The sequence below is a fragment of the Narcine bancroftii genome, chromosome 2, assembly GCF_036971445.1.
Source record: "Narcine bancroftii isolate sNarBan1 chromosome 2, sNarBan1.hap1, whole genome shotgun sequence".
Classification (NCBI taxonomy): domain Eukaryota; kingdom Metazoa; phylum Chordata; class Chondrichthyes; order Torpediniformes; family Narcinidae; genus Narcine; species Narcine bancroftii.
The window spans coordinates 326,109,365-326,135,545 of record NC_091470.1 but is presented as its reverse complement, the minus strand read 5'-3'; the positions used below and the strand labels follow the sequence as shown (position 1 = coordinate 326,135,545).

The 26,181-nt window shown below is 38.8% G+C and overlaps 1 long non-coding RNA gene across 2 annotated transcripts in view; it reads right to left on the bottom strand.

Annotated features, from left to right (window-relative positions):
• The window catches only part of LOC138752771 (uncharacterized), a 28,861-nt gene extending 26,404 nt beyond the window's left edge, over positions 1-2,457 (bottom strand). Inside the window, exons 1-3 of one of the 2 annotated variants that reach the window (XR_011350915.1) lie at positions 2,374-2,457; positions 690-771; positions 306-528 (exon numbers count right to left, since the gene is read on the bottom strand). This is a non-coding gene — a long non-coding RNA (uncharacterized lncRNA). Of the gene's footprint in view, positions 1-305; positions 529-689; positions 772-2,373 lie in introns of those variants that run through there. The other variant, XR_011350914.1, reaches the window with a different exon arrangement.
• Positions 2,458-26,181: the final 23,724 nt, after the last annotated feature.

Genomic DNA, 26,181 nt, shown 5'->3' with positions numbered 1-26,181 from the left:
CTCGTAAAGCAACACCAAGGACCCATATTTATCAAAATCAAAGTTAGGGTATCCTCATTCTTGTCTTACGATTCAGTGAAGAGACTTTCATTCTCAGCTCCCACTTCCTTCTGGTCTGACACTTTCTGATTTTACATAGGATTCTCGTCAGCTGTTTCTGCTGAAGTATACCAGCTATATGCTTCTCTGCACACTGCAGAACATGAGCAATGCTCTAAAAGCAAAAAGTGGAACTTCTTTTTCTAATAAATCTGTCCTTTTCATTCACATAGCAAAGAAACAATTGTCACATGGCCTACCTAACAAAACAGCAAGCACTTGTGTCCCGACAGACAACCAGTTTTGTCAGATTCTTTCTCCAGGCTTTTATTCATTTTGAGGTGGCAAACATTGCACTTTTTCTCTCTTCTCATGTCTTATATTTATTCTGAAGGGTTCTCCCTAAATTACTGGTTTTGTGATGACCCAGTTTGACTCAGTCGACGCAAGGAAATTCAATTGGTATGGTTGTGATCAGTCTGCCTCGACCTGTAGGAAAGATGTACCCATAATAATCTAGTTGAGACATTCTCCTACTGTTTTTTTTTCAGTCAGAGAAAAGATTAAAACAAAACCAGTCAGAAATATATTTTGGGTGTTAAACTGTGATTGATATCATCTGGAAGTGTGAGATGCTTGTATTTCCATACCTCATTAAATACTGGTGTTAACTCATTTCCACGTGTGTAGTCATTTGGTTATTGTAGCCGTAACATGGTTTTCTTGGGTTTTCTAGATTTTGTGGAAATAATTCACAATTAGAAATTCTGGTGGAAGCAGAATCCATTATAATTCTTCATTGGAGATGAATTCAGGTTACTGAGAAACATGCTGAGAAATAGAACAAACTCGAGAGTATTTTTAAAAAGCTCAGGTATGCCACATGAGCTTCTGTTTTATTAAATAATCCTCTGGTCCAATTTTGGATCAGTGGACACTGAAGCACATGAAAACTATTGTTTTGTTTTGTAAATATGAAAGGAATAGAAATGCATTGCATATGGACCTTTATTTTCCCTGCTAATAACTAATGAATTTTAATTGTAGACTGGTGTAAACTAAATGAAGTTTGCCCATTTGCAGATTAATCATTTGTTTCTTCCATTTATTTAGAACAGCTGCATGATTTTTTTTTGTGACTTGAATAACATGCTAAAATATATCAATAAAACCGTGTACAACACAATTTACATTAGTGCCTATTTTATATGCAGAAAAGAGTGCTGAAGAATTGTATCACATGGATAAAATAACTTGTGGATTAATCTGTTAATTTCACACATAACCGATTCTAATTTCCAGCACTCGTCCACAACCTATTCTGTACATGAACAATGGTTATAATAGATCCTTTTCTTCCCATCAACCCATGCTTAATGGCTGTCTTTCTAAATAATTATCCATAACCTGCAAAGGCTTATCTGAATCAATTATCATTTGGGACAATGTACAATCCATTCACAGTTCAAGTACTCTGACAGTTCTGGGTCAAATTCACTAATCACCCCATTATGAGTTGTTACCACCTGAAACACAGATTGTCCACCATTCCAAATGAGAGCTTGTCAATGTTAAGTTGCTAAATGGCCTTCAGCTATCCAAAATATTTCCTTCTGATGTTGAAAACTTTAAGTTTCAATACTTCAGTTTCCTTCAATTATCAACAGTGAGGAAAGTTTTAAAATAACTCTTTAATCTTATTTCCATTGGCTTTGAAATTGCTCCATCAGTTATGGAAGAATAGTGCTGCCGTGGCACGGTTGGTGTCGCAGTTAGTGCCACACCTTTACAATGTCCAATGATTGAGACCGGGGTTTGAATCCTGCACTGTTGGCAAGGAGTTTGTATGTTCTTGTGTCTGCGTGGGTTTTCCCTAGGAACTCCGGTTTTCTCCCACCATTCAAAACGTACTGAAGGTATTGATTAATTGGGTGTAAATTGGGCAGCATGGACCCATGGGCCGAAATGGCCTGTTACCATGCTGTATGTCTAGATATAAGAAAAAAAATTAAACAGTATAGTTTTCTTAGTGGAAATTGGTTCAACAGCTTTTTGTAATTTTCCTGTCAGATTTATCTCTATGATCAATTGTTTTCACTGATACTCTTTCATTGTTTTCATCCATCACCAATGTGTTAAGATCATTAATAGCCTTTATTACCACGATAATCGGAATCCAATTCCACTGTTTGGCAGCACTTTTTGATTCTTCTATTGAGTATCTGATTTGTTTTTCAACATTGTAGACAAAACAAATTTAACGTCACGCTGAAAAAACAACTTACTAAGTTTTCCCTTAGTTCAGATGTGTTTGAGGAGGACTATTCAGTTTACCTTTATTTATTTCACTGTTGTGACTAACATGTTCTGCTGTTTTTCTTCCCTAAATATCTCTCCCTCGAAATTCAATTGTGAACTATTGGAAAGAATCACAATTTAATTTACACAGCATGAAAATTCAGTACATTCGCATTACAGAAGTGCAAAATTGCACAGAAATCTGACCCCAGAAAGAACATAATAACTGTCATTCTTAGTAAGTTGTGACAACAGGCGCAACAGAGAAAACATTTCAGCAATTACGTCCAAACCAGCAGGACACAGTTTTACACGTAAATTAAACTCATTTGTCTCTATTGAATGTCTTGGAAGCAACACAAAATAAAATGAAATAAAACAACTCTAGAATACAATTTCATCTTGGATATTCTATCATGGGCTAATATTGATTTTGATCATTGAGTATTCTACAGTTAGTTCAAATAGAAAGGATACAAATGAATAACTGACCAAGTATGCAAAAATTGGGCTATACTAACATACACTGATCTTAGCTATAAACTCATTTGTTTGCCTACTGTTGCAGCAGGTCTACAGTGGATGCGATCTCACTGGCCCTACACAAAGCCCTGGAACACCTGGACAGCAACAAATGCACACATTAGAATGTCCCTTCTCAACTACATTTTGGTATTTAACACCATCATCCCCTCAAAACTGATCTGAAAACTCAAACCTGGACTTCAATACTCCACAGTGTAGTTGGATTTCCTCAGCTCCAGACCACAATCAGTGAGGATTGGTAAGAACATCCCCTTCACAATCTCCATCATTATTGGAGCACCATAGGGCTGTGTTCTTAGCCCTCTACTCACTATAAACCTTGACTCTGTTGCTCGGTACGACAATAATACCATTTACAAATTTGTGACGATACTACAGTAATATATTGCGTAAAAAGGGGTGATGAGTCAGCATATAGGAGGGAGATTGAAAACTTGCTTGAATGGTGCATGAACAACAACTTCGCATTCAATGTCGAAATACTTGTCTGTGAATAATAATGAAGACAATACTTTCAATTTTCTAGTATTTCCCAATTTCAAAACATGTCATCTTCACAGAAATTTAAGCATCGATATTCCGAATTACTATCTTAATATTTTAATAAATCAAACTTCATAATTTTAGCTTTATGTAGCCTTCAATTGGTTGATAAAACATTTTGCATAACTTCTCATTGAGATTTTCATAACTTGAGTAAATAAGGAATACTGCATAATAATAACAATTTTTTTAAACAGTTAAACCAAAATTAAGATGATTAAAATAAAATAAAATAAAATAAAATGAAATAAGATGAAATATCACTTCAATATCTGCAGCAATTACAATAGGCTCTTTACAAAATCTTATCAGAATGCCCAAAAAAATACTGGTTAAGTCTAGATCTTGTAAAAGTTGAGAATTCAATGAAACTCCTAAAATGATGTTCCACAATCAAATTCTGCATGTAGTTTCTCTCTTTGCTTCTTGACTTAGTTGTTGATTCTTCATTTCAGTATTAGAGGTTCAAGAGCTTTTGGTACATCTAATCCAATTAACATCTCAATTTTAGCATTAATCTTGGGTAAACAAATATCTTTTAAATTATCCCACACTTCCCATTGCATTGCAACGTCCTCTGAGAAAGAGTGCATATGCTTGTAAAGCCTTTGCATTCTCTGATTTTATTGCTGACCAAGAAGAATCTAGTCTGCTTGACAATCCTAGGTCCTAATGCAATGATGGCTGGAGGGGAGTTGGCAGGTGGAGGTATGGATCATCTCTGGTCTTAGCTCCCAGGAGTTGTGGCAGCACTACCAAGCAACATGTCACTCAGGGCAGAAGGAACAAACTGTGGTTCAAAGAGAGAGCAAATTATTGTCCCTTTACTGGAGAGCATGAAGGCAGGCTAAGGTTTCTGAAGGCTTGAGGCATTCATTGATGGCACAGCATCTGCAGGTTGTTCTCAGTAAAGGGAAAACCAGATGTGTACGATCCAGTGATCATTGGGGGGGATCAGTGGTGGAGAGGGTGGGCAAATTTAAGTTCTTGGGAGTTACTATCACAGAGGATTTTTCCTGGACCCAACACAGTAATGGCATCATGAAGAAAGCACATCAGTGCCTCTTCTTCCTCAGGAGTTTGCAGAGGTTTGAAAACCTCTAGGAAATTTCTATAGATGTGTGAAGGAATGTGTGCTAACTGGCCACATCATGGTCTGGTAGGGGAACACCAATCCCTGAGTGTAAAGCCGTGCAAAAGGTAGTCGAAACAGCTGAGGACATCTCAGACAAAACCCTCCCCACCATTGAGAACATCTACAGGGAACACGTTTGTCAGAGAGCAGCAGCGATCCAAATCACCCAGCACATGCACCACTAGGTTCAGGAACAGCTGCTACCCCTCCACCATCAAATTTCTCAACAACAAACTCAGTCAGGGACTTATTTAAGGACTCCTACTTGTGGACTTTATTGATTTATTTTTCTATCTCTGTATTGCACAATTGGTTTGTTTAATTCTAATTCTAACCCTAATGCATTTCTTTATTTCTTTCGATGTATACTTAGCTCCTTGAAAATAATTTTTTGCAATGTAATGTCATGCATTGTATGAACTCTGACAATAAAACTGAACTTTGAACTTTCATAATTATTCTAGGATTCCTTCAATCCAAATTGTAGGTTATTAACCTAAATCTTTGTGGCTGTAGGTACACCTGCTAAGCTCTGTAAAAATAATATTTCCATTATATATAATAAAAGTTTTATTTCCTGGAGCAGAGAAAATAATCTTATGACAACTAAATATTATGTGGATAGGTTTAATTTTGCCACTCCTCACAAAATAAAAATAATATATGCTCTTTTTATTTCATGTAATATTACAAGTAAATACTAACATAATACTAGTTCAATTTATCTAGGCCAGTTGTCAGAGTGGTAGACACAAGAGTTCAATATTATTACTGGAAAGAATATTGCATGCAAGGTGATCTGATTTAAATCCAAAATATAATATTATTATTGCCATATTACACCTTTTGGTCAAAATATGATGGGAATCTTAAATTCAGTAGTATAGAATTAATGAGAGACTTACTCTGCAACCAGTTGGAATTCTGGATTGATTTCAATATGGACTTTACATTAATAAATTGTCCAGAGAAAGAAAAGAACCACAGATGCTGGAATATTAAGAAAACGAAAAGAAGTTGGAGGAACTCTACGGGTCAGGGAGCCTCCATGGAGAGAAATGTCATAGTGTGTTCTGGGTCACGATTCTTTAATAAGACTAAAAGGGGAAGAGGAAATATCAAGCCAAAAAAGGGAGAGAGGAGGAGGCCTCCAAAAGGTGAAAGGGTACTGGACTGAAGGAGGTTACTTTGAACAGGAGACCAATGAATGGACCTGCACCCATTGCCTCCACCACAGATGTCTGATTGGCCTCCATGACAGTGAACCCATGGAAAGTGACTGGCCCAGAGGGAATCACTGGATGTGTCCTGCAAACCTGCTTAGACCAGCTAGCCGACCTACTCACACACATCTTCAATTTGTCCTTGCTTTAGGAAGAAGTACCCACCTGTTTCAGGAAGGCCATAGTGCTGATGAAAAACATAATTATGGGTTTAAATTACTACCACTTTGCGACTTTGACATCTGCAATACTGAAGTTCTTCAAGAAACTGGTCCAATCTCCTTGCCAACCTTGACTAACTCTAGTTTTCCTCTGTGTGACAACTCCACAGCACATGTCCTCTCCCTAGCCCTACCCTCAGCTCTGGAACATTTGCATACAAGGACACCTATGTTATCCTACTGTTGATCAAATGCAGCTCTACCTTTAACTCATAGTTCCAAATAAACTCATCCAAAATATTGAGGCCTTGGCCTCAGAAACCCCTCTGCAATGGAATCCTTGATGTTCTGTCCTGTAGACCACAATCTATGAGGATTGATGACAGCACCTCCTCCATGACCATTCTTAATACGAGTGTCCTGCAGGGCTGCTTCCCCAATCCCCGACTGTACACCCTGTACACCCAGAAATGAATGGCCAAGCACTGCTCTAATTCCATCTATAAATTTGTAGATTACATCACCGTCAGAGGCTAGATCTCAAATAATGACAAGTCAGAATATATACAGCAGATAATTTGGCTTGGTTCCAGGGTAAAAACTTCTCCTTCAATGCCAGCAAGACTAAGTAGCTGGTCATAGACTTCTGGAAGAGGGGTAGAATACACTCTCTTGTCTGCATAAGTGAAGTTGAGGTGGAAATAGTAGACAACTTTACATTTCTTGGAATAACATCTTCAATGATCTATCCTTGTCCAACAACGTTAACAGGATGGCCAAGGTCACCAGATCCTCCATATCCTCAAAAGCCTGAAGAAATTCAGCATGTCACCTGTCAGGGTTCATCACTGTGTACTGCTCTACTTAAGACCAAAAACAAAATGCAGAAAATAATGAACTAACCATCACACAAGCCCCTCCCCCACCTCCACTGACTCCATCTACACTTCCCACTGCCTCTGAATATTAAAAGACTCATCCCACCCTGGCCACATTCTCTTTACCTTCTTCTCACTGAGATGATTTACAAGTGTGAAATCACACAGCACCAGATAAAGAACAATTTATTCTCCTGTTATCAGTCCCTTGAATGAACCTCAATTCGTAAAATAACATTGGCTTTGCTTTTTTTCTAACTGATCTCTCTAACTCCATACTTCTGCACTCTGTACAGTAAAAGTCCAAAAATCCAGATGCCAGGAATCTGGATCACCCAAGAATCCAGACTTCTCAGAAATTCTTGGTCTTTCTGTGTACTTGTGCGTGTATGTGTGTGTGCATGCATAAGCACCACAAATGCATAGCGGCAACAAGAGACCATGCGGAAGTCATGGAAATGTAAGAATGATTTTTGTACTTGGTATTTTAAATAAAAAATGTTTTGTTAATAAACTACCAATATTTATTTGTTTATTCTCCTTAAATTTGAATTTTAAAAGTATTGCCTGAGAATCCAGAAAGTCCAAAAATCTGAACCGACCGAATCCCCGAGCTGTCCAGATTTTAGGGCTTTGTACTGCATTTATTGCTCTACTGTGTATTAATTGATTAGGTGAACTGTTCACAGACAAACTTTCTCATGAGATATTAAACTTGAACTTGAAATTAAAGATAGGAGAAGTGGAGAGAGAGATAGAAGAGAAGACTACACGAAGTTATAAGGGGGAGGTATGGGGGGAAGGGGGAAGAAAGGTTAGAGAGAAAAGTGAAAATGGGATCAGGTAAAGGATAGATGGAAACAATGCAATAGGATAGGGGTGAGGCTTTCCTATTGGAAAATTCAGTTAGGATTTTGCGATTTTTCTTTTGAAAGAAATAACTTACGTAAGCCTTCAATTCTTCAATGTTCAAGATTCTAAAGAGAAATTAATGCCGAAACAGCAGCAAACTTTCAAAATTGCTGACTACCCCTTTGAACACTGTTAATAATAGTCACCTGCTGACCTAATGATAACCATTATCTGAGGATATAGGAATAACAGTGTTGACTGATGCTAGAATTATGTTTTTATTTTTTAATTGCTTCTGTCTCTCAATTTATATTGGATTTATTACAAAATGATTGCATTTTAAACTAAAATGCCAGTACCAGCAGAGGAAATTTTCCAAAGTGGCACTATTTTTGTGCCACAGCCCATTACACATAAAAAAATTCATTATAATAAAATAGATTAGGATGTGTTGGGGTAAAATTGCAGAGGAGCACCCTGCAAGGAGCATTTTCTTTCTTCTTTCTTTTTCTTTCTTTGGCTTGGCTTCGCGGACGAAGATTTATGGAGGGGGTAAAAAAGTCCACGTCAGCTGCAGGCTCGTTTGTGGCTGACCAGTCCGATGCGGGACAGGCAGACACGATTGCAGCGGTTGCAAGGGAAAATTGGTTGGTTGGGGTTGGGTGTTGGGTTTTTCCTCCTTTGCCTTTTGTCAGTGAGGTGGGCTCTGCGGTCTTCTTCAAAGGAGGCTGCTGCCCGCCAAACTGTGAGGCGCCAAGATGCACGGTTTGAGGCGTTATCAGCCCACTGGCGGTGGTCAATGTGGCAGGCACCAAGAGATTTCTTTAGGCAGTCCTTGTACCTTTTCTTTGGTGCACCTCTGTCACGGTGGCCAGTGGAGAGCTCGCCATATAATACGATCTTGGGAAGGCGATGGTCCTCCATTCTGGAGACGTGACCCATCCAGCGCAGCTGGATCTTCAGCAGCGTGGACTCGATGCTGTCGACCTCTGCCATCTCGAGTACCTCGACGTTAGGGGTGTGAGCGCTCCAATGGATGTTGAGGATGGAGCGGAGACAACGCTGGTGGAAGCGTTCTAGGAGCCGTAGGTGGTGCCGGTAGAGGACCCATGATTCGGAGCCGAACAGGAGTGTGGGTATGACAACGGCTCTGTATACGCTTATCTTTGTGAGGTTTTTCAGTTAGACTGTTATAAATTGAATGGGGTGCCTTTCGAGGCTTACATGAACTATTGGGGGAAAGAAAGAAGAATGTCTAATTTAGGAAGTAATGTCTCGCTGGAGAGATGCATAAATTATAATTTAAATTTTTATTGTCCGCTCGCAATTGGGCAATATGAATTAGGAGCTGGGTTTTATACTTCACTTGACAATTCTGCCAGCAAAAATGCCTTGGAGGGTAGTGTCTAGCTTTCCATCATCCTTGATCTACTTATGATTTCTTACAGGCCTAAAAATTGTTATCTCTTGTAAATTGGAAAACCTTTGTTAATCATGGAACAGGCTAAGAAAAAAAAAACCATGTTTTTTAAACTTATTTAAGGCAATCCAAATATTCTGCCTGATCCTCCAATTTTCTTCCCAATCTTTGTCGTAATTAGTGCAAGTTTGTGCGTAATGAGTGTAAGTTTGTCCCTGGGACCATCCAAGTAATACATAAATCCTGCACCATGAAAACTTAAAGGTCCATTTACTTGAGTTGTGCAAAGTACACAATTTGTCTTTTGAATTGACTGTGAATCAGATGCATGAATCCCTGAATCAATCAATGATTGGCAAAGCCTACTACTGAGTGCCAATTCTGGGACTTCTGTCCACACACACAAGCCTTACTCTGTTTGCAGGCTATTCAAGTGGAAGCAGTACTTAACACTGCTGTCTGAAGGAAAATTCCCTGAGCTAATTAGCAAAAAGAGTTTTGACATTTTCACAATAAAACTTCAATACTCTGACAAGTCCACATTTGGAGTGCAACGTTCCAACTCTTCTATAAGGGATATGTGAACTATACCTCTGGAAGAAAAGAAAGTAAGGGTTCAGTCAAAATGTCTCATAAGTATATAAACAGAAATCCCCCTTGTAGAGGTACATAAAATATTAATAGAAAGAAATATCCTGAAGAACCTCGGTTAAGGCCCTATTTTTTTCCTGAATCACTGGACATTATTAACATAATAATTCACAATGTTCTGCCTGGCACTTGCAGTCAGAGAGTGGTAAAATTTGGGATCTTGAATCTGGTATAATACTAATAAGTTGATTGTCTTACACTTTGCATAATACATATATGCACCAACATTTTTATTTGCTGTAGCTGAACAGGTGAGTTGTTAAGAATTAAAAACAACAACTACAAAACAACAAGATGTCAGAGTACATACATGACATTAAATACGACACTGAGATCTTTTTCCTGTGGGTAAGGCAGAATTATCACTTATTGGCAATACAAAAAAAAAGACTCAATGCACACATGGAAACAAACAGAGAAATGTAAACTACTTTACCATGAATACCTAGCTTCTGAACCTTCTTGACTAACCTCCCACGAGGGACCTTGTCAAAGGCCTTATTGAAGTCCACATAGACAACATCCACAGCCTTTCCTTCATCTATTTTCCTGGTAACCTCCTTGAAAAACTCTACAAAATTGGTTAAACACAACATACCACACACAAAGCCATGCTGACTAATGCTAATCAGTTTCTGGCTATCCAAATAATTGTACATCTGATCTCTTAGAACACCTTCCAATAATTTACCTACTAATAATGTCAGGCTCGCTAACCTATAATTTCCAGGGTTACTTTTGGAGCCTTTTTTAAACAATAAAACGACATGAGCTAACCTCCAAGTGCAGATGTTCATTCATGATTATATGATGTTCTATGTCATTTGCATCTCCTCTAAAATTCCAGCCACTCAGCCTGTTTACATTAAGACCTGAAATGAAAAGTGCCCATAGCATTTGTGCTACACAAGCACCAGAGTGATCATCACCAAAAAAAAGGGTCAATCATGCTCTCTTAATGGTATTACCATCACTGAATTTCCCACTGTCGACATCAGGGGATCACCATTGATCACTAACTAATCAATCCCTTCTTTCAACACAAAGGTATCATGTCTGCACTCTGTGCCATCTATAAGATGGTTTGCAGGTTCATTTTCAGCTATTCTGACAATACTTCCCAAATCGGTGACCATAATATCAAGAAAGAAAAGGACTTCACTAATACCTGCAAGGTCTTTACCAAGTCATGAACCACCTTGATATGGAAATGCATTGCCAAACTTTCAACATTGCTGATCCTAAATCGTGGAACACTCTATCCAACAGTGCACTTTGGTGGCTTTGGTGCAAGAAGGCCGCTTCTCTGGGACAGATCAGGATATGCTGCTCTAGCCAGTGATGTCCAAATGCTGAAATCAATGGTCAATTGGTGGCAAAGTTTATCGCCTAGTAGCTCTGGATGTTCTCTGTACACTGTAGTCTGTGTTTCCCTGCAGTGCCCGAAAGGGCTCATTGCATGAGGAATGATGTTCCTGATGCTGAATTCATGCTGGGGTCACAAAGGTTGTATCCAGTCAAAGTTTACAGCTGGCATGATTTGATGCAAAAATGGTTGCAAACACAATTTGCTGCAAGTCAATTTTCAATTTGTATAGTGCTGGATTCTCTAAACAATTCTCTGCCGGTGGAATATTAAGCTGTCTTTTGATTCAAACCTAGTGTCTCAGTAATCAGGATAAATATTTAAAAAATCATAGGTTCTTACAGCACAGTAAAGGGCCATTCAGCCCCGAGAGTCTATATCAACGCTTACGTATCCATTTTCACCAATACTATTTAATTTTCCCAACATTCCTATCAACTTTCTCTAAATTCTATCATTTACCTAGACTAGGGACAACTTAGAATAGCCAATTAACTCACCAAATCACATATTTCTGGGACGTTGAAGGAAACTGAAACATCTAAAGGAAACCAACATGGACAGAGAGAATATGTAAACTCCAGATAATTAACACTGCACATTATGATTGAATGCAGGATGCTTGAACTGGATTGCAACAGATCTATTAGGATTACTAATTTTAAACTTATTTACAAGGTATGTGCAAGAGAGTTTCTTTGGCTTGGCTTCGCAGACGAAGATTTATGAAGGGGGTAAAAGTCCACGTCTGCTGCAGGCTCGTTTGTGGCTGACAAGTCCGATGCGGGACAGGCAGACACGGTTGCAGCGGCTGCAGGGGAAAATTGGTTGGTTGGGGTTGGGTGTTGGGTTTTTCCTCCTTTGCCTTTTGTCAGTGAGGTTGGCTCTGTGGTCTTCTTCAAAGGAGGTTGCTGCCCGCCAAACTGTGAGGCGTCAAGATGCACGGTTTGAGGCGATATCAGCCCACTGGCGGTGGTCAATGTGGCAGGCACCAAGAGATTTCTTTAGGCAGTCCTTGTACCTCTTCTTTGGTGCACCTCTGTCACGGTGGCCAGTGGAGAGCTCGCCATATAACACGATCTTGGGAAGGCGATGGTCCTCCATTCTGGAGACGTGACCCACCCAGCGCAGCTGGATCTTCAGCAGCGTGGACTCGATGCTGTCGACCTCTGCCATCTCGAGTACTTCGACGTTAGGGATGAAAGCGCTCCAATGGATGTTGAGGATGGAGCGGAGACAACACTGGTGGAAGCGTTCTAGGAGCCATAGGTGATGCCGGTAGAGGACCCATGATTCGGAGCCGAACAGGAGTGTGGGTATGACAACAGCTCATGCATCTTATCCTGCAGCTTGTCTAATCAAAGTTTCCATGATTGATTGACTGATATCTTCCAACTCATTATGTATGGTGCTTGAAGCAAGTATAGAAGGTGTTAAGCTTGTCCTGAAGATATGCTTCACAATTATTTAAAACAATTACTGGGTAAACAATGAGTCATTTCATGTCAGGCCTCCGACTGGAGGGCAGCTATAAGAGCGGATCTAAAACTTAAAATTTACCTTTCAGACCGCAGCCCTAAAAGGCTGCTCCAGTATCCCATTCATATTGAGAGGCGCTTCGTTGCGCCCTCCGGAGCGGATGGAGGTGGGGCGACTGGTGCTGTAGCGCCACCCATCATAAATACGCGGCAGAACAATGGCCGTCTTCCCTACCCATAATCCCCCATGCAGCTGGAACCACTCTGTGATTCACAGAACAGTTCCAGCTGCGTGGGGGATTGTGGGTAGGGAAGACGGCCATTGCTCTGCCGCGTTTTGAGCCACAGAGAGCGGCCACGAAGGCCGAAGCAGCCTGATGAGGCTGTCACAGGCAACATCGGCTGCCCCCGATGGCTCCCACTGGCTCCCGCGGCCTCAATGGCTCCTGCCCCACCGAAGGTTCCAGCTGCCCTGAAGGCCCCTGCTGCCCTGACAGCCCCCGCTGCCCCGATGGGTCCCATCCTCCACCCCTGCCTTGAGGGGCTCATGGAGGGAGAGGGGTAAGTGGGGAAATGGGTCGCGGGCTGACGGCATCATCAACACCCCCCCCCCCCCCCCCCCCAACCCAACCAGCCGCTTGCAGAGGCTGTACATTCAGGTCAGGCATTGGAGAAGGGTTGGAATCGACGTCTCTGAGCCGGCCACGGCGCATTCAGAAAGGTATGTCTTTAGGCGTAAGGGCGAAGAACCTCAGCCTTTATAGACGGGGGTTTTCCCTGCTTGAAAGTGCCTAATGAAACAGCTTCACAAATCTCCACTCAATGCTTCCAGCCATGGAGGCTGACGTGAAAATAAACTACAAGAGGTGAATTATCAGAAAGCATCCAGCCCAGATGGTGTGCCTCGCCATGCCCTTAAAATCTGCATTTCCCAATTGGCTGGAGATTTTGCAGACATTTTTGACCTTGAGGTGTCCTGCTTCCATGGGGCATCCATGATATTGGTAAGATTGGTGAGGTGCAACTCTAAAATTATATTGAAGAAGAGCAAGGTGATCTGCCTCAATGACTACTATATGCTGGCACTTATACCTGCTGTGATGAAATGCTTTGAGAGGTTAGTTATGGAGCAAATCAATTCCTGCATTAGGAAGGATTTGGACCCACTTCATTTTGCTTACTGTCACAAGGTAGCAGATTCCATTTCATTGGTGTGCTCAATCACACACGCAAGGCTGTTGTTCATTAGTTACAGCTCTGTGTTCAAAGCAATGTATCACCAACTTGGGGATTTGAAGCTCTGCTCTTTTCTTTGCAACTAGATTCTTGACTTTCAAACTTGAAGGCAGAGTACCTGGTTAACAGGAAGATTTTTTATTTCAGTGTGGAGCAACAGAGGGATCTTTTGGTCCAAATTCATAGTTGCCACACAGTTGGTTAGGTAGTTAAGAAGCCATAAAGTGTGTTGGCCTTCATTCATCAGATAATTAAGTTCAAGAGTCACAAATAATGTAGCAGCTCTAAAATTGTACTGCACTTGGAATATTGTGTTCAGTTCTGGTTGTGGAAGCTTTAGAGAGGGTACAAAGATTTACTATGAGTGTGTGGGTGAGGGAGGGGGTGCCTGGAATGCACTGCTAGATGTAGTAGTTGAGGCTGATTCATAAGGGACATTTAAAAGATTCTTAGATCGGTGCATGGATGTAAGAAAACTAGAGGATTATTAGTTGTGAGGAAGGGATAGGCTAGACTGATGCTAGAGTAGGTTTACATAGGTTGCACAGCATTGTGGCCCATACTGTGTTGTATTGTTGTATGTTCTATGTTCCTTATCAGCAGACCCCAATCAGTGAGGCCAGGCAGCATCACCTTCTCCTCACCATCATCACTGGGGTACCCCAAGTCTGCATGCTTAGTCTCCTGCTCAAGTTCCTCTGTGCGCACAATTCCAAAGCCAAGTTTGGCTCAAAAGCAATCACTAAATTTGGTGATGACACCCCCTTGTTGCCTGAATAACAGGCGAGTCAGAATATTGAATGAAGATTTAGAATCTGGTGCATGGTGCCAAAACTCAATCTTACTCTTATCTTTAGCAAGACCAAAGAGGTTCTTGTGAATATTAAGAAATTAAGGCCAATGAGCTATGCACTTGTCTTCATTGGTGGTACGATTAATAGTTTCAAACTCCTAGTTGTCCAATATGAGAGGATTTCTCCTGGGCCCAGCATCTTGAGGAAACTGTTAAATAGGCATACCAACTCCTCTACTTTCTGAAGGTCTGAGGAGATTGGCATATTGTCGAAAACTCTATCTAACTTAAAAAGATGTACTGTGAAAGTATAATGACTGGTTGCATTGCAGCCTGGTTTTGTCATTTAAGTGTCTAGAAATGTAGAAGGCTGCAGAAGTAGCAAATCTAGTCAAGACCATCAAGGCACTGACCCTGTGTCCATTGAAGACATCTACGGGAAGCATTGCCTCAAGAAGGAAGCTAACTTCACAAAGAATCCCTGTCACCACACTCACAACTACTTCCCACTGCTACCTTCAGGCAGAAAGCTAGCACTTTAAAGTTGAAGAATTATTTTTTCACAACCAGCTATAAAGCTCTTGAATCTCCTTATGTTGCTCTAACCATAATGTTACCCCAGGACCACCAAAGATCTGCCTGAACTATTTGAATATCATATCTTTTTGCACTAACTGCAACTGAGAATATTTATCTTTCCTATTATTTTTCTCTCTCTTATATAATAGTTTAATTTATATTTATTACTTGTTAATATATTCTTTATACCTGTGTGGCCAGAATTTCAATGTCTTTACATTGTGCTCATGTATATGACAATAAACGCTCATGCTCAGTTGAAAAGTAAACATATTCTATGTCAGCTGATCAGAGCATTTAATAGTGTCCCTCCGATCTGCAACAATCAAGAGAGAATTTCCAAAATATTTCAAGATATGCCTGGCATTATGAAAAGGTAACTTTATAGCATTCTGTCATCTGATCAGCCAAGAAGGTCACGATAAGTTGTATGGTAAAACTATATGCATTATCATGCTTCTTTCATGTAATATTATCATGTATCTGCTGAATATAATTATTTGCAACTAAATATGGATTGCAATGAATCACAAAATGGATAACTTTAATGAAACAAAATCTTTTTTAGATTCTATATTGAAGGAGAACCTAATTAACATTGAAAGTAATTACAAAGAACCTTGAGATAGATTGACAAAGATGGCTCCCAGATGCCTCTGATTGTAGCTGAAAATTAACTCATCAATATTTCCTTTGAGGTAGAACAGTTAAGACTTGTACATTGGTGAACTTTACATTAAATGAAGAGGATACATGCACAACTATTTATTTAACTGCTAACAACCATAATCTAAACATTTAGAAAGAAATAATAAAGAAAGATCAAAAGATCATCTGAGAGGAACACACCACAGGTGCAGGGTATATGAAAATTAAAAAAAAAACAATGTGGGAAGAAGTGAGTAAGGCATGACCTGTGTAGAGAGAATGAGAATTAATTCTTCTGACCTGAAACTTAACTTGGTTATTAGTCTGAATGTTCAACTTTTTTTTTAAAATTTTTTATTTTTCACACCATAAATCATGTTAGCCATGATATACACTTTTTCTTTTTCACACATATACAGTGACTTTTTCTCCCCACCCCCCCTCCTCCCAAGCCACCCCCCCACCCCCCCACCCCCTCTCATCCATTTTAGGTATACAATCTAGGTTGCATTAATTCAGTCAGACAATGTTGTCATTCAACAAAAATACACCAGAAATTCTACTGAGTCCATTCTTTTCTTCTCTTCTCCTTCCATCAACTTAGGTAATGTTTGTTCCCGGTAGGTTTTCGCTATTGTATTTAATGTAAGGCTCCCATACTTGTTCGAATATTTCAATATTATTTCTTAAACTATATGTTATTTTTTCTAATGGAATACATTTATTCATTTCTATATACCATTGTTGTATTTTCAAATTATCTTCCAATTTCCAGGTTGACATAATACATTTTTTTGCTACGGCTAGGGCTATCTTAACAAATCTTTTTTGTGCATCCTCCAAGTCAATTCCAAATTCTTTATTTTTTATGTTACTTAGGAGAAAAATCTCTGGATTCTTTGGTATATTGTTTTCTGTTATTTTATTTAATATCTGATTGAGATCATCCCAAAAATTTTCTACTTTCTCACATGTCCAGATTGCATGAATTGTTGTTCCCCTTTCTTTTTTACATCGAAAACATCTATCAGATACTGTTGGGTCCCATTTATTTAACTTTTGCGGTGTAATGTATAGTCTGTGTAACCAATTATATTGTATCATACGTAGCCTCGTATTTATTGTATTTCTCATCGTTCCAGAACATAATTTCTCCCATGTTTCCTTTTTTATCTTTATATTTAAATCTTGTTCCCATTTTTGTTTAGTTTTACCATTTGTTTCCTTATTCTCCTTTTCTTGCAGTTTAATATACATATTTGTTATAAATCTTTTGATTAACATTGTATCTGTAATCACATATTCAAGGTTACTTCCCTCTGGTAAACTCAAATTGCTTCCTAATTTATCTTTCAAGTAGGATCTCAGTTGGTAATATGCCAGCGCTGTATCTCCAGTTATATTGTACTTATCTCTCATTTGTTCAAAGGATAAGAATCTACTTCCTGAAAAACAATTTTCTATTCTTTTAATCCCTTTTTTTCCCCATTTTCTAAAGGAAAGGTTGTCTATTGTAAAAGGGAGTAGCTTATTTTGCGTCAATATTAGTTTTGGTAATTGATAATTTGTTTTATTTCTTTCTACATGAATCTTTTTCCAAATATTGAGGAGATGGTGTAATACTGGAGAAGTTCTATGTTGTACCAATTTTTCGTCCCATTTATATAATATGTGTTCAGGTATCTTTTCCCCTATTTTATCTAATTCTAATCTCGTCCAGTCTGGTTTTTCTCTTGTTTGATGAAAATCTGATAGGTATCTTAATTGTGCGGCTCTATAATAATTTTTGAAGTTTGGCAGTTTTAAGCCTCCTTGTTTATACCATTCTGTTAATTTATCTAGTGCTATCCTCGGTTTCCCCCCTCTCCATAAAAATCTCCTTATTATTTTCTTTAACTCTTTGAAGAATTTTTCTGTCAGTTGTATTGGCAATGCCTGAAATAAGTATAGTATCCTTGGAAAAATGTTCATTTTAATACAGTTTATCCTTCCTATCAGTGTTAGTGGTAGCTCTTTCCAATGCTCTAAATCGTCCTGTAATTTTTTCATTAGTGGATTGTAATTGAGTTTATATAATTGGCCTAGATTTTTGTTTATTTGTACACCTAGGTATCTTATTGCCTGCATTTGCCATCTGAATGGGGATTCCTTCTTAAATTTTGAGAAATCCGCGTTATTCATAGGCATTGCTTCACTTTTATTTACGTTTATCTTGTATCCCGACACTTCTCCATATTCCTTCAATTTCTTATATAATTATTTTATTGATAGTTCTGGTTCTGTTAAGTACACTATCACATCATCCGCAAATAGACTGATTTTATATTCCCTGTCTTTTATTTTTATTCCTTTTATATTATTATCTATTCTTATCAATTCTGCTAGTGGTTCTATAGCTAGCGCAAACAATAACAGTGATAGTGGGCATCCCTGCCGCGTTGACCTGCTTAAGTTAAATTGCTTTGATACATGTCCATTTACTGTCACTTTCGCTAACGGTCCCTTATATAATGCTTTAATCCAATTAATATACTTCTCCGGTAAACTGAATTTTTGCAATACTTTGAACAAATAATTCCATTCTACTCTGTCGAAGGCCTTCTCTGCGTCTAAAGCAACTGCTACTGCAGGTGCTTTATTTCCTTCTACTGCATGAATTAAGTTAATAAATTTACAAATATTGTCTGTTGTGCGTCTTTTTTTGATAAATCCAGTTTGGTCTAAATTTACCATTTTCGGTACCTGTTCTGCTAATCTGTTTGCTAATAGTTTAGCTATTATCTTATAATCTGTGTTTAGCAAAGATATTGGTCTATATGACGCTGGTGAGAGTGGATCTTTCCCTTGTTTTAGTATCACTGTAATTATTGCTGTTTTACATGAATCTGGTAAGTTTTGTGTCTCATCAATCTGGTTGATTACATCCAGGAGGGGCGGTATTAATAGGTCTTTAAATGTTTTGTAGAATTCTATTGGGAGTCCATCCTCTCCTGTCTTATTATTTGGTAATTTTTTTATTATCTCTTGTATTTCTACTGTTCCAAATGGTTCTGTTAATTTATTTTGTTCCTCTATTTATAGTTTTGGTAGTTCAATTTTAGTCAAAAATTCATCTATTTTCCCTTCTTTCCCTTCGTTTTCAGTTCGGTATAATTGTTCATAGAATTCTCTGAAGTTTTCCTTAATTTCTTTCGGATTATATGTAACTTGTTTGTCTTTTTTCCTTGTTGCCAATACCATTTTCTTAGTTTGCTCTGTCTTAAGCTGCCATGCTAAGATTTTGTGTGTTTTTTCACCTAGTTCATAATATTTCTGTTTTGTCTTCATTATATTCTTCTCCACCTTATATGTTTGTAATGTTTCATATTTTATTTTTTTATCCGCCAATTCTCTTCTTTTAGTTGTATCTTCCTTCATTGCTAATTTTTTTTCTATGTTTACTATTTCCCTTTCCAACTGCTCTGTTTCCTGATTGTAGTCCTTCTTCATCTTGGTTACATAACTTATTATTTGCCCTCTAATGAATGCTTTCATTGCGTCCCATAGTATAAACTTATCTTCCACTGATTCCGTATTTACTTCAAAATACATTTTTAATTGTTTTTTAATAAATTCTCTAAAATCCTGTCTTTTAAGTAGCATGGGGTTTAATCTCCATCTATACATTCTTGGAGGGATGTCCTCTACCTTTACTGTCAGTATTAAGGGTGAATGGTCCGATAGCATTCTCGCTTTATATTCTGTTTTTCTTACTCTATCCTGCATACTAGCTGATAACAAAAATAGGTCTATTCTTGAGTATGTTTTATGTCTAGTCGAGTAGTATGAGTATTCCTTTTCTTTTGGGTTTTGTTTCCTCCATATGTCCACAAGTTTCATTTCTTGCATTGATTTAATTATAAATTTGGTTACTTTGTTCTTCCTGTTAATTTTTTTCCCCGTTTTATCCATATTTGGATCGAAATTCAGATTGAAATCCCCTCCTATTAGTATGTTCCCTTGCGTATTAGCTACCTTCAAAAAGATATCTTGCATAAACTTTTGATCTTCTTCGTTAGGTGAATATATATTAAGTAGATTCCAATGCTCCGAATATATCTGACATTTTACCATAACATATCTCCCTGCTGGATCTATTATTTCCTCTTCTATTTTAAATGGCACATTTTTGCTAATTAATATAGCCACTCCTCTTGCTTTTGAATTATACGATGCTGCTGTTACATGTCCTACCCAATCTCTCTTTAATTTCTTGTGCTCCAATTCAGTTAAGTGTGTTTCTTGGACAAATGCTATATCTATTTTTTCCTTTTTCAGTAAATTTAGTAGTTTCTTCCTTTTAATTTGATTATGTATTCCATTAATATTTAAAGTCATATAGTTCAGCGTAGCCATTTTATATTTTGTTTATCTTCTCTTTCCGTTTTTCCATCATTACCTTTCCTCCTTTTCCATTTCTGTTTTCTTATTTTCAACTCTTTACAAGACAACATTCCTACAACATCGAACATTTTCCTTATTCTCCTATTTCTATCTTATTTATCCCCAATCTCCCCTTCCCCTCCTGAGTTGTCCTTTATCCCTTGTCGGACAACCACATCTCCCCTCTCCATTTGGATTTGCGAATCCACTCGCAAGCGTCAACTGATTTTGTAGTGACCGTATTTTCCCCCACCCAGCCCCCCCCCAGAAAAGATTTCACTTTTCATATGTCACAAAGGTCACTCTTTTAATTCCCTCCTTATTCTCTCTATTCCATTACCTTCCCTTATTAATTCTTGTCTATACTATCTATATTTTCCTCTAATTACAGATACATTCACGTATGCACATTGTCTCTATTCACTCTTATACCTCTTTACCCGCATACATATCAATCGTGGTCATTTTTACCCTCATTACCCGTCTTCATCCCTCAGTCTATTTTTGTCTCTACCCAAATACATATCAATCGTGATCATTTTTACTCTCATTACCCGTCTTCATCCCTCAGTCTATTTTTGTAATTGTTCTGCAAATTTTCGTGCTTCTTCTGGATCCGAGAATAGTCTGTTTTGTTGTCCTGGAATAAATATTTTCAATACTGCAGGATGCTTCAGTATAAATTTATACCCTTTCTTCCATAAAATCGCCTTTGCTGTATTGAACTCCTTTCTCTTCTTTAGGAGTTCAAAACTTATATCTGGATAAATGAAGATTTTTTGCCCTTTATATTCCAGTGGTTTGTTGCCCTCTCTTACTTTTTCCATTGCCTTCTCCAGTACCTTTTCTCTTGTAGTATATCTTAGGAATTTTACTACAATAGATCTTGGTTTTTGTTGTGGTTGTGGTTTAGAGGCCAATGCTCTATGTGCCCTTTCTATTTCCATTTCTTGCTGTAGTTCTGGACATCCTAGGGTCTTAGGGATCCACTCTTTTATAAACTCCCTCATATTCTTGCCTTCTTCATCTTCCTTAAGGCCCACTATCTTTATGTTATTTCTTCTGTTATAATTTTCCATTATATCTATTTTTTGAGCTAGTAGTTCTTGTGTCTCTTTAGTTTTTTTATTAGATTCCTCCAATTTCTTTTTTAAGTCTTCTACCTCCATTTCTGCTGCTACTGCCCGTTCTTCCATCTTGTCCATTTTTTTCCCCATTTCTGTTAAGGTCATATCTATTTTATTCACTTTCTCTTCTGTGTTGTTTATTCTTCTTCTTAAATCATTGAATTCCTGTGTTTGCCATTCTTTAAATGACTCCATGTATCCTCTAACAAGAGAAAGTATATCCTTTACCTTGCCTTTCCCTTCATCTATTTCACTGTATTCTTCCTCTTCTTCTTCCTCTGGGTTGGCCATCTGTTGTTTCTTTGTTGCCCTTTCCTTCTCTTCTTTCTTGTTTTCATTGTTTTCTGTGGTCTCTTCTTGCTGCAGGTGTTCTGCAGCTGTCGTTGCCGGCTGTGGAGATCGACTCCCCAGCTGGTCCCCCCTCCCGTCGGTGTGTTTTTTTTCATGCGCGGTTGCACACTTTTACTCGGCTCTGCGAGCCATTGTTGTAGTTCTTTTTCTACAGACCTGAAGATGCGGGCTCCTCTCTCCACAGCGGGCCTCTTCGGACAGGTAAGGCCTTCACCTTTTTCCTCCGTTGTCTTCTCTTCCTCTCTTCTTTCCGTTGATTTTGATTTTTCTTTTTTTGTCTCCATCTTCTTTCCACCTTTATACTCACTTTTCTTTGACTTTTATTTCTGTGCCTTTGTATTTTCTCTTGTTTTTCCCGACTTTTCTGGAGAGGGCTGGAGTTCTCCGTCCGGCCACTACTCCATCACGTGACTCCTCTCTGAATGTTCAACTTGAAAGAGAATGCTTCATTTTCAATTACACTAAAAAAACTTTTTTAATTGTTGGTTGGTTTACATTAGTGGTTTTCAAATTTACCCCCTAAACTTGCATTCTACCTTAAGCAATCCATATGCCATAGGTGCTCTGTCAATAGTAAGGGATTACTTAAGATGATATGTGAGTGGAAAGAAAAAGTTTGAAGACCACTGTTTTAATCGTTCTAATTGATTTATTACATGCACGGTTTCATAACTCCAGAGGAAATGGGCTAATGTCAATTTTTCTCAAGCAAAATATTTCAGTAACAATTGGGTCTAATGCAGTAGTTCTCAACCTTCCCTTCCCACTCACATACCACCTTAAGCAATCCCTTATCAATCTCAGAGCACTTGTGGCATAGGGATTGCTTAAGGTGGAATGTGAGTTTAGGGGAGAAATTTGATAACCACTCCTTAACATCGAGTTAAATAGATGGTTGTGAGATGAGACAAGAGGAAATCTTTCATTCTGAACCATTCAATGTCATAAAAATAACAGTATTTTTTAATGTATGAAAAAATTGTATTCAGTTTTTTTTAATGAGGCATCTAATAATTCAGGTTTAGTATCCTAAATATCATAAAATGAAATGAGGATTTTTTTAAATTTTAAGTTTGAATAAGTCTTCAGTAAGCAAGTAAAATTGTCCCCCCTTATCTCCAGAGGATGTGTTCCAGACCCTCAGCGGATTCCTGAAACTGTGGATAGTACTGAACTCTATATATACTTTTTTTTTATATACATACACACCTATGATAAAGTTTAATTTATAAATGAGGCACAATAAGAGATTAACAACAATAACTAATAATAAAATAGAACAATTATAACAATATATAACAAAGGGTTACTTGAACACAAGCACCGTGATACCGCAGCAGTTGATCTGATAATCGAGATGGCTACTAAGTGACTAACGGGCAGGTAGTGTAAACAGAGTGGATATGCTGGACAAAGGGATGATTCATGTCCCAGACATGAGATTTCATCACACTGTTCAGAATGGCGTGCAATTTACCACTTATGAATTGTTTATTTCTGGAATTTTCCATTTAATGTTTTTGGACCTCGGTCAATTGCGGGTAACTGAAACCACAGAAAGCGAAACTGCGGATAAGGTGGAGGGGGGGTGGAAACCATTGCATACAAATATTTTACTGTAAAAATGTCATATGAAAGATACCTCAATCTGATAATTAAGTCAAAGGTTACAGCTGTTCTTCCCTCAAACAGCATTTCTCTTTGGCAATCACAACTTGCTCAAATTCATTAATTCCTTGGCCCAGTCTGCAGTTCATTCACATGTTTTGTCACCAAGATATTCGTTTTTATATGAGCATTACAGATGTAAAATCAGTGGAATAAGTAAACATCTTTAAAGTTCTAATTCATTTGTGCTCAGCACCTATCTTTTATGCCACTGCAAACACCTGGTTTTCCCCATTAATTTTAGTTAAATATTGTACCAATTTTGACACAGGGTTAAGGGTAGCATTTCACACCACCATTGCTGATTGATCACCAAGCTTACTTCATTGAAGAGGCATGGTAGGGCAGCTTTTCCGTGGATAGTGGGATTCTTTTTTTTCTTTAGATAAGATAATTTTTCTTGCCCACAAGCTATTTTATAGAATAGAATTGAAGAGTTTCCAATGATGCAGAGGAATTTCTTTAGCCAAAGAGTGATAAATCTGTGGAATTTATTACCATTGGTGGTTGTGATTGATAGATTCCTGATTAGTCAGGGCATCAAAGGCTATGGGGCTGAGTGGAAAAATTGATTAGCTCATGGTTGAGTGATGGGCCACACTCGATGGGCTGAATAGCCTATTTATTTTCCTATGTCTTAAGGTCTAATAATGCAATCCTATCGACAGAAGCTCATCTGTGCTCAGAATATCCTTATGATTAACTTGGATCATACCGGTCTGTGATTTGGTTCTTTAGACCTTGGTCAGGATAGTTGGGTGAGGATTGAAGAAGGAAAAGCACTCCCTGCCCTCTCCCCTATACAGGCATGATAAATATCACCTTTCTTCTCATTTTGTGGATGTCAATGGAAAACTCAGCATTTAGAGGCCACCTCCTGCTGTATTGAGAGGAATTTTTTCCTACTTCAATTACTAGCAGCTTGATACAGTTGAGTGATTTCCTAGCTTGTTTCAGAAGACAGTTAAGAGACAACAATATTGGTGGTGTTGGGTGTCATATGCAGTATCAATAACAGATTTTCTCCCTGGCGGCTTGTAGTGATTCAGTCATATTTTTCATCAATGCAACAGCTTCATTATGATCTGTATTCAGATTCACTGAATTTTTTAAAAATCTAAAATATTTTTAAATTATAAATTTAAACTTAAATTATAAATTTAGACATACACCCACAACCCATTTCGACCCACGAGCCCATGCCTCCCAATTTACACCCAATTAACCTATTAACCGGGAGGTTTTGAAAGGTGGGAGGAAACTAGAGTACCCGGGGAAAACCCGTGCAGACATGGAAAGAACTTACAAACTTCTTAAAGACAGTGTGGCATTCGAACCCCGGTCCCGATTGCTGGTGCCGTAAAGGTGTTACCCTAACTGCTACGCCAACCATGCCGAGGTGGGGTATTAACTTGTGATTTCTAGACAAGAACTGCTCCTCAATCTGCATCAACATTGGAGCAAAACACGCTCCAAAATATAGTGGACACAGCCCAGTATGTCACAGGCAAAACTCACCCCCATATATCACAAGCAAACCTCCCTCCACCAATGAGAAAATGCACATGAAATACCTCCATCAGCCAGCAGCATCAATCATCAAGGAACCAAAATACATAGGACGTGCTCTGCTCTCACTGCTACCATCAGGAAAGAGGAATAGATGTTGCAAGATTTTTGTCGTCATCTACCTCCCCCACTAGACTCCACATACAATATATCATCCTCTGCCATTTCTACCACCTACTTCATGATCCCACCACCAGTCACATCTTCCCTCCTCCTGCTCTTTGACCTTCCACAGGGACTAGTCAGACCATGACTCCCTTGTCTGCTCCTCCCTTCCCACTAATCATCCCCTTAGCACCTACCCCTGTAACCAAAGGAAGTGCAACCCTTGCTCCCTGTCCTTCACCTCACCACCATTCAGGAACACTTCACTTGTGAATCCAAAGGTGTCACCTATTGCATCCGATTCTCCTGCTGTAGTCTCCTTTCCATCAGAGAAACTGAACGTAGAATGTGAGATCACTTCACTGAGCACCTCAGCTTTGTCCGCTGCAATAGTGGGGATCTCCCAATGGCAACCCATTTCTATTCCCTGGCCTTTTCCCATGCCAACATGCCTGTACATGGTCTCATGGACTGCCAAACTGAGACTACCTGCAAATTGGAGGGCCAGCACCTTATACTTAGGATTATCTGAGGCTGTACTTGAACTAGAGAGAACTTCAGAGTTGCTGTGCTCTGGTGATTATAGAAATGTGATTCCAGGACACCACTCCAGACACAGCGATCAAGCTGAATGGCCTTATCTCCTTCAGGGCAAAGACGCTGCTGCTTCTGGCATGACTCAAGGAGGGGGACTGTGCACCAATATCTCTGATGTGAAAACCTTCTGCTCAGCAGACATAGATTACCTCCTGGTGAAATGCAGATCGCTTACCTGCCCAGGGGATTCTTGGCCACACAAATTGCTGCAGTCTACGTTCTGCCTTCAGCTAATGAGGGTGAAGGCATGAAGGTGCTTTATGGTGCCATCTATGAAGCCCAAACTTCCCACCCTGATGGTGCCATGACTGTTGCTGGAGACTTTAATCATGCCAATCTTAAAACAGTCTTACCACGGTTTCAACAGCATGTGAACTTCGTCACCAGAGAAGAGAACTCCTTGGAACAGGTGTACACCAATGTCCCTGGTGCATTCAAGGCTGCACCCCACCCCCCCACTTTGGTTACTCAGATCACATATCTATCCTGCTAACCC